At 37.5% G+C, this 11165-nt stretch overlaps 1 non-coding gene across 1 annotated transcript; it reads left to right on the forward strand.

Annotated features, from left to right (window-relative positions):
- Positions 1 to 1279: 1279 nt before the first annotated feature.
- Positions 1280 to 1386, forward strand: LOC141709606 (small nucleolar RNA R71). Its single transcript, XR_012570172.1, has one exon. It is a non-coding gene; the product is annotated as a small nucleolar RNA R71 (small nucleolar RNA).
- The last annotated feature ends 9779 nt before the right edge of the window (positions 1387 to 11165 follow it).

Here is an 11165-nt window from a genome sequence, read left to right on the forward strand (position 1 = left end):
CTTTTTGAAGATAGACAATGGCATCAGATTGATGCTTGCTCCCAAATCACACAGGCACTTGTCAAAAGACAACTTGCCAATGGTGCAAGAAATGATGAAGCTGCCTGGATCTTTAAGCTTTTGAAGTAATTTTTGTTGGAGCACAGCACTGCACTCTTCCGTTAGAGCAACGGTCTCAAGGTCATCCAGTTTCACCTTCCTTGAAAGAATACTCTTCATAAATTTCGCATAACTAGGCATTTGCTCCAGAGCCTCAGTGAAAGGTATATTGATGTGAAGTTTCTTGGACACCTCCATAAACTTACCAAACTGCTTATCCAGCTTTTGTTGTTGTAATCTCTTAGGGAAAGGTGGTGGAGGATAGAGCTGTTTCTCCCCTGTATTACCCTCAGGCAGAGTGTGTTCAACAGTAGTCTTCCTTGGTTCCACCGCTTTCTCCTTTTGCTTAGCTTCTTCATCACCAACTTCAGCTTCTCTGTCTTTTGCTTTTTCAGCATCAGCAACTTTTCTAGACCTTAAGGTAATAGCCTTGACTTGCTCTTTAGCTTCCTTCCTGCCTGGCACTTCAGTATCACTGGGAAGTGTGCCAGGTTGACAATTGAGCACTGCATTGGCTATTTGACCGATCTGATTTTCTAAGGTCTTGATAAAAACAGCCTGACTTTTGCACAACAGCTTGAGTTCCTCGAAATCAGTACTAGAAGGTGGAGCTGCACCTCCTTGTTGAGGATATGATTACCTTTGAGCATAATGCTGTGGTTGCTGGAATCCAGGTGGATTAAACTGTTTACATACGCCTTGCTGATATGGTTGCTGAATAGCATTTTGATTATTACTCCAGCTGAAATTTGGATGATTTTTGTTGTTAGGATGATAAGTAGCTGGCACAGGCTGCTGTGGTCACTGATAATTGTTCACATACTGAACAGATTCATTAATAAGAGAACACTGATCCATAGCATGAGAACCTGCATAAAGCTCACAGACCATAGCTATCTGATTGACTCCATTGGTGGCTAAAGAATTGACCTTCATAGACAGCGCTTGGAGCTGCGCTGCAATAGTTGTAGCTGCATCAACTTCCAGAATACATGCTACCTTCCCAGGCATCATCCTTTGAGTTGGGTTTTGATGCTCATTTGCAGCCATAGTCTCAATAAGATTATAAGCCTCAGTATAGCATTTGGCCCACAAGGCGCCTCCAGCTGCTGCATCGAGCATGGGCCGAGATTGGGCCCCCAAACTATTATAGAACCCAGTGATCACCATCCAATCAGGCATACCATGATGTGGACACTTTCTCAACATCTCCTTGTAGCGCTCCCAAGCTTCGCACATAGATTCTGTAGGTTGCTGCGCAAACTGAGTAAGACCACTCCTCATAGCCGCAGTCTTCGCCATTGGATAGAACTTCACCAGAAACTTCTGTGCAAGATCTTGCCAAGTAGTGATGGACCCAGCTGGTTCAGAATGTAACCAGTCCTTAGCTTTATCCCTCAGTGAGAATGGGAAAAGCCTCAGCTTGATAGCCTCATCAGTTACACCATTATATTTGAAAGTACTATAGATCTCGACAAAATTCCGGATGTGCATGTTGGGGTCTTCATCCATAGCACCTCCGAAAGAAACGGAATTCTGCACCATCTGAATGGTACCCGGCTTGATTTCAAAGTTATTGGCATAAATAGTCGGATGCATGATGTTTGACTGAATGTCATCAATTTTAGGCCGAGAAAAGTCCATAAGAGCTGGATCTGTCGGAACTATACGATCACCCATGATTACTGGTTCTTTCTGCTCACTTTCTGTATCCGAATCTTCAAAATCAATCTTCTCCGGAATACCAAGAACTTTGTCTGTCTCCTCAGCCGTATCTAAAGTCCTCTTGTGAGTACGAGAACGTGTTTGCATAAACGCTCGCTAAAGTACCTGAAACACAACCGGAAACAATAAGTAACAAGTCTTAATCAATGAGTCCTAATGACCACTGATTGTAAGTACATAAACTAAACAAATACGCCGAGTCCTCGGCAGCGGCGCCAAAAACTTGTTAGGGCAGAAACACGCGCTAATAATACACGCAAGTATACGCGTTCGCAAGTAATATAGAATACTTTCTAGTTCATTCCCACAGAGACTCAGACAAATTATGTTCAATTAACACTCACTCACCAATGTATAATTACTTCTCAATGTCAAGATAATAACACTTAGATTTGATTAACTAATTATTAACTATAATTAACTAAGAGAATTAAGCACTTAATTGACTCTTGAATTAACAATATTAAACACACATGAGATCACAACTTCATTACTACTTCCTTCAATAGTTATTGTTATTACCCTTAGCATGTAACGGTGATGATATTAATCGAACAACATGAAACCGATAAAAGCCAACTTTCGTTGTACTAATACCATTCTACCAAGAATCCACAATTAAGACAGAAGTTGAATAGGCATCAATTATGTTGAGACCCTATATGTCTACAGAATTTGACAACATAACGATTTAAGCACAAGTTATTCCTTATGATTACACAGGGCAAGTAAAACGGTTAGAGTTACCCACTAATCATGCACACACATACATGAACCTATGCTAGCATGGCAAGTTCTAAACCTCAAGATCCACCGTCGCTTCACAAGAGATTAACACTCTATCTTATATGTTCGTGAAGCACATAAGACGAATAAGCACAACCAATACTATATATCATACAATCATCCCACACTAAGGTATTAAACAACTAACTAAAGAATTCCATAGTAAATCTGTTACGACCCCATGATCACGATTAGCCCATGATTGAACTCATCGTCACCATGGGTTCATATGAAAACATAATAATAACACACGAGAATAAAAACTAAAACTACTTATATTAAACCAGAGTACGTCACAAAGGTAAATAGGTTCAAAGTAAAGAAAACTACCATCCACCGTTACAACGAAATAAAGAATCACAAGAAAATATGCTTCCTCTTCGTTGCGATGTGCTAAAACGGTCTTCTTCCTTATCTCCTCGCTCCTTGATTGATACTACGATTCAACACACGTGAAACGTCTCTGAAAACTACTTATATAGGAGTCCCACAAAACCCAGCTATCTCAGAAGTTGGAAGCTCAACAGAATTAGGAGTCTAAAAATAATATTTTTAAAATTACGTCCCTGAGCGGCCGCTCAGCGATCCTGAGCGGGCGCTCAGCTTCCTGAGCGGTCGCTCAGGAGAGCTGAGCGGGCGCTCAGACCCCTTCTGGAAAATGCTCTATTTTGGCTCCCGTTCTTTGCTACATTCTGCTCCTATCTTCCCACTTGCAATGCCGAACACATGCCAAGGCTTATTCTTGATGAAACCTCTCCACAAATGCAAGTAATACCCTAAAATGCACAAACACTAGAAAAACGCATCAAATACACAAAATACTTGATTTCAAGACACCAATTCAAGCCATTATAAGACGTTCTAAGTGGTATAAAATGCCACTTATCAGGTCCAACTATAAATGAAATTCTAGATTTGTTGCGCCAGCAGTAGCAACAATAGTTGCAGTTAATCTAATAGGTTCAGCAGCGGTACTGTTGCAGTAGCACCAACAAGGAGTAAACCCAAGTGTTTATTTCAAATCTTTTCAGAATGTTAACCCTTCTGAGTTTAAAGGTGAACCTAATCCAGTCGCCGCTGGAGCATGGGGAAAAGAAATGGAGGAAGTTTTCAACCTTGTTCAAGTAAGTGATAATCTTAAGACCGATTATGTAAGCTATTTCTTGAAAAATGAAGCGAATTATTGTTGGGAGTCAACCAGAGTGTTAGAAGAAGGAGGCCCTGTTCCATGGGCTAGGTTTACGGAGTTATTTTTGGAAAGGTATTTCCCAGATTGTGTGCGGAGTCAAATGGAAATCGATTTTCCAGAACTGAAATAAGGTGAAAGAAGTGTGTTAGAGTATGAGGCCAAATTTATAAAATTGGCCCGATTAGTTCCTAAGTACGTAAGTGCGGAGATACAGAAAGTAAGGAGGTTCTAACAAGGGTTGAATCCTGAAATTCGCAGAGGAGTTGTGGCATTGCAACTCAAGACATACTTCTCTATGGTTCAGGTCGCCCTAGTAATGGAAGGTGACTAGAGGTTGACTGTTAAGGAAGAAAGTGATAATAAAAGGAAGTCGGAAGGTGTATGGACAAGGCAGACCAAGGAGAATCTAGTCAGAGATGTGAGAATCGGTTTGGCCGAAGCAGGAGTAAGAAATTTCGGAGACAGAGTTTATCACAGGTTAGGTCTAGTGTTACTTTAGTTACTTTTACTCTAGCCCAGTTAGTCAAATCAACAGTGGATTGCAAGTCCTGTGATAGGATACACAGTGGTTTGTGCAGAAAGAATGTACAATGTTTCAAGTGTGGACATAAGGGTCATTATGCATCGGAATGTAATCCAGAAAAGCCAAGAGTTATGTATCACAATTATGGAAAGAGTGGGAATATTGCAAGGAGTTGTAGAATGGTTATTCAAGATACTACATCCTAAGGGCCAGTATCCAGCTCAGCTAGAGATAGAACTTTCAAAAGAACCAAGAAATCAAGCGTTTAGAAGTTGGACGTAGTTGCAGTTGATCTGACACCCTCTAAGCTAGAGGGGTTTGATGTGATTTTAGGATTGAGTTGGTTGTCCTGTATTATGGCAAGGAGTGGTTTTTATTAGAAGCAAAGTGTAAAGTGTACAGAAGCCAATAGTAAGGTAAGTTTCTGGATGCAGAAGCAATATAAGGAATTCTTCCAATCATGCGAGAAAAGAAGTAATAAGTTAAGGACATAAGGTAGATCCACCATCTGTAAAGATACGAAGAAGAGAATACTGAAGCTGGAGTAATTTTGGGTAATAAATAAATGCCCTGGAGTCTCTGGAGGCCAATGGAATGAAATAATTAGTTGATAATGGTAAAAGTTATTAGAAAGGAAAGTGGGCATACAAGATATAGTTCTCTAGGGGGTGCATCAGTGATGTTGCTGGAAAGAGGAATGAAATTATCAGATGGTGTACTGATTATCGGGAGTTTAACAAAATGATAAATAAGAATAGGTAACCTCTATAAAGAATTGGTTACTTATGTGACCTAATTCAAGGAGTGTGTGATTTCTACGGGATTGACTTAAGATACAGCCTGAAGGCATGTCAAAGATTGCGATTAAGATGAGTTATGAGCGTTGCAAGGTTGGTGATATCATGTGGAGTGATAAGTGTATGAGTCGTCTATAAGGATTTAAAGAACATAGTGTATAAAGAGTACTTGGATAAACAAATTGTATTTATTGATAATATCCTCAGCTATTTAAAGATTAAGGAAGTCTGTGTAAAACGGCCTAGGATTTCCCTACGAAGATTACAAGGGAAGCAAATATATATTAAGTTTTCAAGTATGGATTTTGGATTAGATTTACAAATGATTCTGATTATCCTATTAACGACCATTTAAGAAAAACCGGTGTAGTAATAGATGCCTTGAGTAGAAGAAAAGAATTGAATGTGATTAAGATTTAAGAGGAAATTGAAAAGAGTAAAAGTTGGAGTTCGAATACTGAAAGGTGATAAAAAGTGAATATATGAAATTACTTTCTAGCCTAGACGGATGAGAATGAGTAAGAGGTGTTTGGATATTGGAACTAAGATGAAAATGAGTAGAGTATACATATGATGGGTTTAAAAAGTGAACTGCGATAATCACCTGCCATGGATTGAGTTTTCTATGATAATAGTTACCCTGTTATTAAGAGAATACTACTTTGCGAAGTGTTGTGTGGACATAAGCGTGAGTCCTCCCTCTATTGAGAGAAAGTGGGAGTAGAGATATTGTTAAATCCTGAATTAATTTAGTACATCAAGAGTGTGGTGGTGTTGACTCGAAAAAGAGTTGAAACAGCTCGGGATAGACAAAGAAAGAAAGCGGATTTGCATCAAAAGAATATGAATATATAGAATTAGGGTCGTGGTACAGGCAAAAGTTTCACCTTGAAAGAGATTGGTTAAGTTTGAATAGAAGGGACAAGTAGAGTCCTAATTGTATTGAACCATTCGAGGTATAAAGAAATATAGGTAAAGTTGTCTATAAGTTGGTATCACCACCGCAGTGACAGTATATATATATAATATGTTATATGTGTCAATGTTAAGCGATATGTTTCTGATTTAAATCAAGCCATGGATTAGAAGCCAGTGGGCTCTTACCCAAATTTATTCTGCGTGGAATGATCGATCCTAGTTTGGGTCATTAAGAGCGAGTCCTTAAGAATGAGTTTATATCCATAATGAGTATGCTTTGAATAAATCCTTGAGTCGAAGAGTCTACCTGAAAGTTAGAGTCAGATATGCTTGACAAATATCCTCGTTTATTTAGCTAGATCAGATTCTGAGGACAGAATCTTTTTAAGGGGGGGAGGATATAACGACTCGTGTATTTTTGTATTATTTAAATGTGTAATTACGGAATTATTAAATGAATAATATATGTGTATAGCTTCTGCCAGCTATGTGTTGTTTTATTTTTATCTGTGTAGGTAATTATGGTATACAGGATTGTTCGTGTAATTAATTATTAAGTATACTGAATTGTTTTCACTTTAAAAGTGGATTTAATACAAATTTAATTGCATAAATATTTGGAATGTCTTTAAAATTATTTTATTAGTTTTATAATTACAATAATTATTTTTGGGATTTTATAAAATTTAGAAATCAATATTTCATTAATTATTTGTCCCTGTATGATTTTCTGATTTCATTTAATGGTAAAATCCGTATTCAATTCCAGAAATCTTCAAAAAAATTGAAACTTATATTTTATTAAGTTCGTATTATTCTGAGAATTTTAAAATTATTTTGGGAATTTTCAGAGTTAGTTTCACCCGCGCGTCGATTCGTTTAATTGATAAAAGCGGGTATAAATTGTGTTTCGAAAATTATTTTAAAATTACGAAATTCATGTTTTTATAAACTTCGGGGTATTTGTAACATTTTAATACTATTTTTGTAATTTTAAGAATTTGCTTTAATTACAGTTTGGTACGATAAATTATGAAATGCGAAACAGAATTAAGCCGTCAGGTGTTAAATTTTATACGTGTCAAATTTCCAGGAGTGTTGGCTTCGTGTAAAACTGTGATTTGCTGTGAGTTGATAAAAAAAATAATAATATTGAGGAGATAAACACGGCTGTGTTCATCCCCTCCTTCCCCAACTCTTTCGGTTTCAATCTCTGTGAACTCCCCTCTCCCACTCGCATCTCTCCTTCTTCTCCTTATTTCCTCTCTTCATTTTCCTGTTTACGGCGCTTCGCCGCTTCTGCCGCCGTTACTCCGGTTTCCGACCGCTGTAATGCTTTGCGGTAAGCCACCGCCTGAATTCTTTTGGGCTTGGTGGTTGTTGATGGGTGCGTGTATAGTTTATATATATATACATGTCCTTGTGTGTGTGCAAGTGGTCTGTGTGTGTTTTGTGGTTCTTTTGTTCTGGTCGATTTTCCGGCCGGGTGCAGCATTTCCGGCTGCCTGTTCCTGTGTTGTGTTACACACGAGAGCGTGTACTGTTCATGATGATTGATTCTTTATTATTTCTGATTTTCTGATGAATTAAAGTGATGGAATTCGAATGGTTATATGGTGATTTATTCGATCAATTTCTATAATTCGTAGTAAATATTTAAGGTATTTACTCCAATTATTTGGTATTATATTTCGAATAAATTCCCGTAATTATTTGGATCATATTTCGAAGGTTATAATAATTAATCGGTGAGGTTCGCGTCGGAAACCCAAGTTCATCGGGTACCCGCGAATTTTGCCGCCGTCAGTAGTGAACATCAGTGAGCTGACGGTGGACCATGATGAATTATTCTGAGTCCTAATATTCAAAAATAAATAATTTAGTTCGTATGTTATTGTAGTCAAAATAAAAAGTAATCGTAGTTAAATAATTCAGTTCGGGAATTATTTGGATTGATTGTTGGTTTGCTGGGTTGTGATTGGAATTGTAATTGTTAGTTGGATTGCGAATGTGATTGATTGGTTTGACGTCGAAAGGTTCGAGGGGTTAGCCGATAAATAAAGGAGGTGCTGCCCAATTCTCGATGAATCGAACTACGGAAATACGGGAGCGTATCTAGTAATTATCGAGATGTCGAATGAGTATATATAAACACATATATATGTTTTATACGAAATCTGATTGTATGTTTTGGTGAACTGTTTTGCCAAAAGTAATAACCCTAATTTTGTAACATGAAGAGTATATGTATTTTTCTAAAAATGAACACCGAACCAATTTTTGAGAATGTGAACCCTAATTGTTGTGTGTTTTGTTATAATATGAATAATTATGAGTCGGAATTGTTATCGTTTGGGTAGGTTTGGTATCGAGGATATGTCAAGCATAACTGTTTGTCTAACATAGGGTAGTTCGACTCTGTAGGTTCTAGTCAGAAAACCCGAAAGATGATGTCAGACCAAAGATAGCCTAGTGATCAGTCGACAAGCTCAGCGAGGTTCCGAACAAAGAACCTGACTGCTGAAGTCGGATCCAGGATAGTCTTATAGTAAGGCGATAAAGCCAAGCGTCCAAGGTCAATCAGGAATAGTTGTAAAGCTCTACAAGGCAAGTACCCCTGACCATTTTTTTATGGTTCAGTACGTATGAATAGCTAAATGTTTTATTCTCGTAATGGAATAGAAACGTAATAAGTTATGTATCCCCTGTAGTTATAAATCACTGTTTTCAAATTGTTTTGGGGAAAAGTAACTTCGAAAGGTACCTATCTCGAAGGAAATGCTTTGCGAACTGGATTTTATATGTGTGCTGGTTAAATAAATGATTTTGAAATGAGATAGGTACAAGTGTTTTGAAAACTGGATAAAACGATCGGATATGGGATACATTGGGGCCAGAGTAGGCCTATTGAGGTGGCGTAAGAGGCTAATTCGGTTGCGCACAATATATAACCGATTAGTCCAGTAGGTCAGAGACCTAGCTAGTCTCTGAGTTCCGGAACAGGTATATGGGATGGCAGTGGGAGCCGTCTGGTGTTGATAGCTTGATCAGCTGTCTTCACATATCCGTACGTATCTGATTTGGCTTTGTGATTCTCGTAACGGAACAAGTGAGTTATACAGTGGATTTAGGAATGAAAATGGCATGCTAGAATTAAACTTTGGTATTTGTACACAGCACACAACTGACGTTATTGTTTTACAGAGCATGCTAGTTTTGAATATCCAGGTTGTGAATGTTTACTTGTTTTCTAACGAGTTATGAATTCTGTTCTAATAACTGCTTTACTTTAAATCATTTTTCCTTGTTATTCATATAGTGGTATTGCTGAGCAATTGATTGCTCACCCTTTCAGAATGTTTTATATATGTATTGCAGATGCCTAGGAGATTCTTTTGCGGTAGTCAGGGCAGAGTTCCAGTTCATTTCACGTCAGGCTCCTCTGAGGTAGTTGTGTTGGACCAAGGGTGGTCTGTTGAGTTGCTGTGTTAAGTTAGCTGCGTCAGGATGATTGTTGTAAGTTTGTTTGTGTTAGTTGTAACCTGAATCATACTTAAACCTGGAAAAGATCTTGGTAAAGAGGTCGTAGTTATATCCTATTGTTGAATTGTTTATCTTATGGTTGTTGTTGATGACGTCAACTCCTGACCCCAGGGTTGTGGCCGTCACACACAGAAATTAAGAGAATAATAAGTTTGCTAAAGGACAAGGATACTGCCACAAGGGCATGGAGATCAGTTATAGCTGAATGGTTGATTGAAAGGGAAGAAACAAGAAAAAGAAATAAGGCTGGATCTGAAGAAAGAGTGAGGAAGTATAATGAGGAAATTGAGATGTTCATAAAAAGATCAGAAGAGCTCAAGTCCAAAGGAATGAGCAGAATCTCTAAAGATGGGAAATTTCTAAACATCAAAGCTGGTGGATTCTCAAAATTTAGGATTGATTTACTAGACAGTGGTTATCCAAAGATTGCAAGACAAAAACTTGTAGAATCTCTAAGTGGAACACCTATTATAGAAGAACTAGAAATTCTTGATCACTTAAAGGATGTTCTTAGGGAAGAAGCAGATACAAAAATTGCCTTTACTGATACTTGAAACCATTAAACTTTGTAAATCTTCTTATGTATAAAAGTTGTAATTCTATCAAGCTTTATGTATTGATTTCATTTTCCATATTTTTTTTGAACTTGGGGTTAGTCTTGTTAACAGGCATGAATTTGTGTTAAGCAATCTTCTCACAAATTGGGGGAGATTGTTGTGCAAGACATGCATGTACTCTAACAAGACTAAGTCAAATTGACAACCCTAAGTAAGTTGTATTATAATCTTACTTTGCATTTGTACTTGTAACTTCTAAAGTCTGTAAAAATGAAAAAGGAGCAGACTATAGTCTTTTTGTTTAAACAGTATCAAGACTAAGGATTCTATCTAAAAGAAGATCAAGAAGATCATGCCTTAGAAGAATTTTGAAGAAGCTTGGAGTTGAATAAATTTGTTTGGATAAAAATATTCTAAGTCAAAGATCTCTACAAGTCACCGATTTAGTGTTATAGAGGAGTCACTCGAGAACTCCAAATGACTTATTGAGAAGTCAGGAAAGCTACTAGAGAACTCACAGAGATATCGACAAGCCAAATTGAAGACATGAAGATTGGAGATATCGACAAGTCATTTCTTCACTAGAGAACTTAGAGTTATCGACAAGTCAACATTCATTAGAGAACTCTGAGTAATCGATAAGTAAAATTCCACTAGAGAACTCAGAGATATCAATAAGCCAAAATTTACTAGAAAACTTTGAGTTATCGACAATTCAAATTTGGCTAGAGAACTCTGAGTTATCGATAAGTCAATAAGCCACTAGAAAACTCAGAGATATCGATAAGTCAAAGTGAAGATACGAAGACTAGAGATCTCGACAAGCCAAATTCTCTTATAGAGAACTCAGAGACCTCTACAAGTCAAATTAACTATGGAGTATTAGAGATCTCGATAAGCCGATATACTTATCGAGATGTCAAGTTCTCTATAGACCAAATGGAGATCTTGAGGTAAAATCTCAAAGTACAAAATTGCCGACCAGTTCAATATCCAAGATCTACAATCAACAAACAATCCAAATAGAT

Source organism: Apium graveolens, chromosome 2 (assembly GCF_009905375.1).
Source record: "Apium graveolens cultivar Ventura chromosome 2, ASM990537v1, whole genome shotgun sequence".
Lineage (NCBI taxonomy): Eukaryota > Viridiplantae > Streptophyta > Magnoliopsida > Apiales > Apiaceae > Apium > Apium graveolens.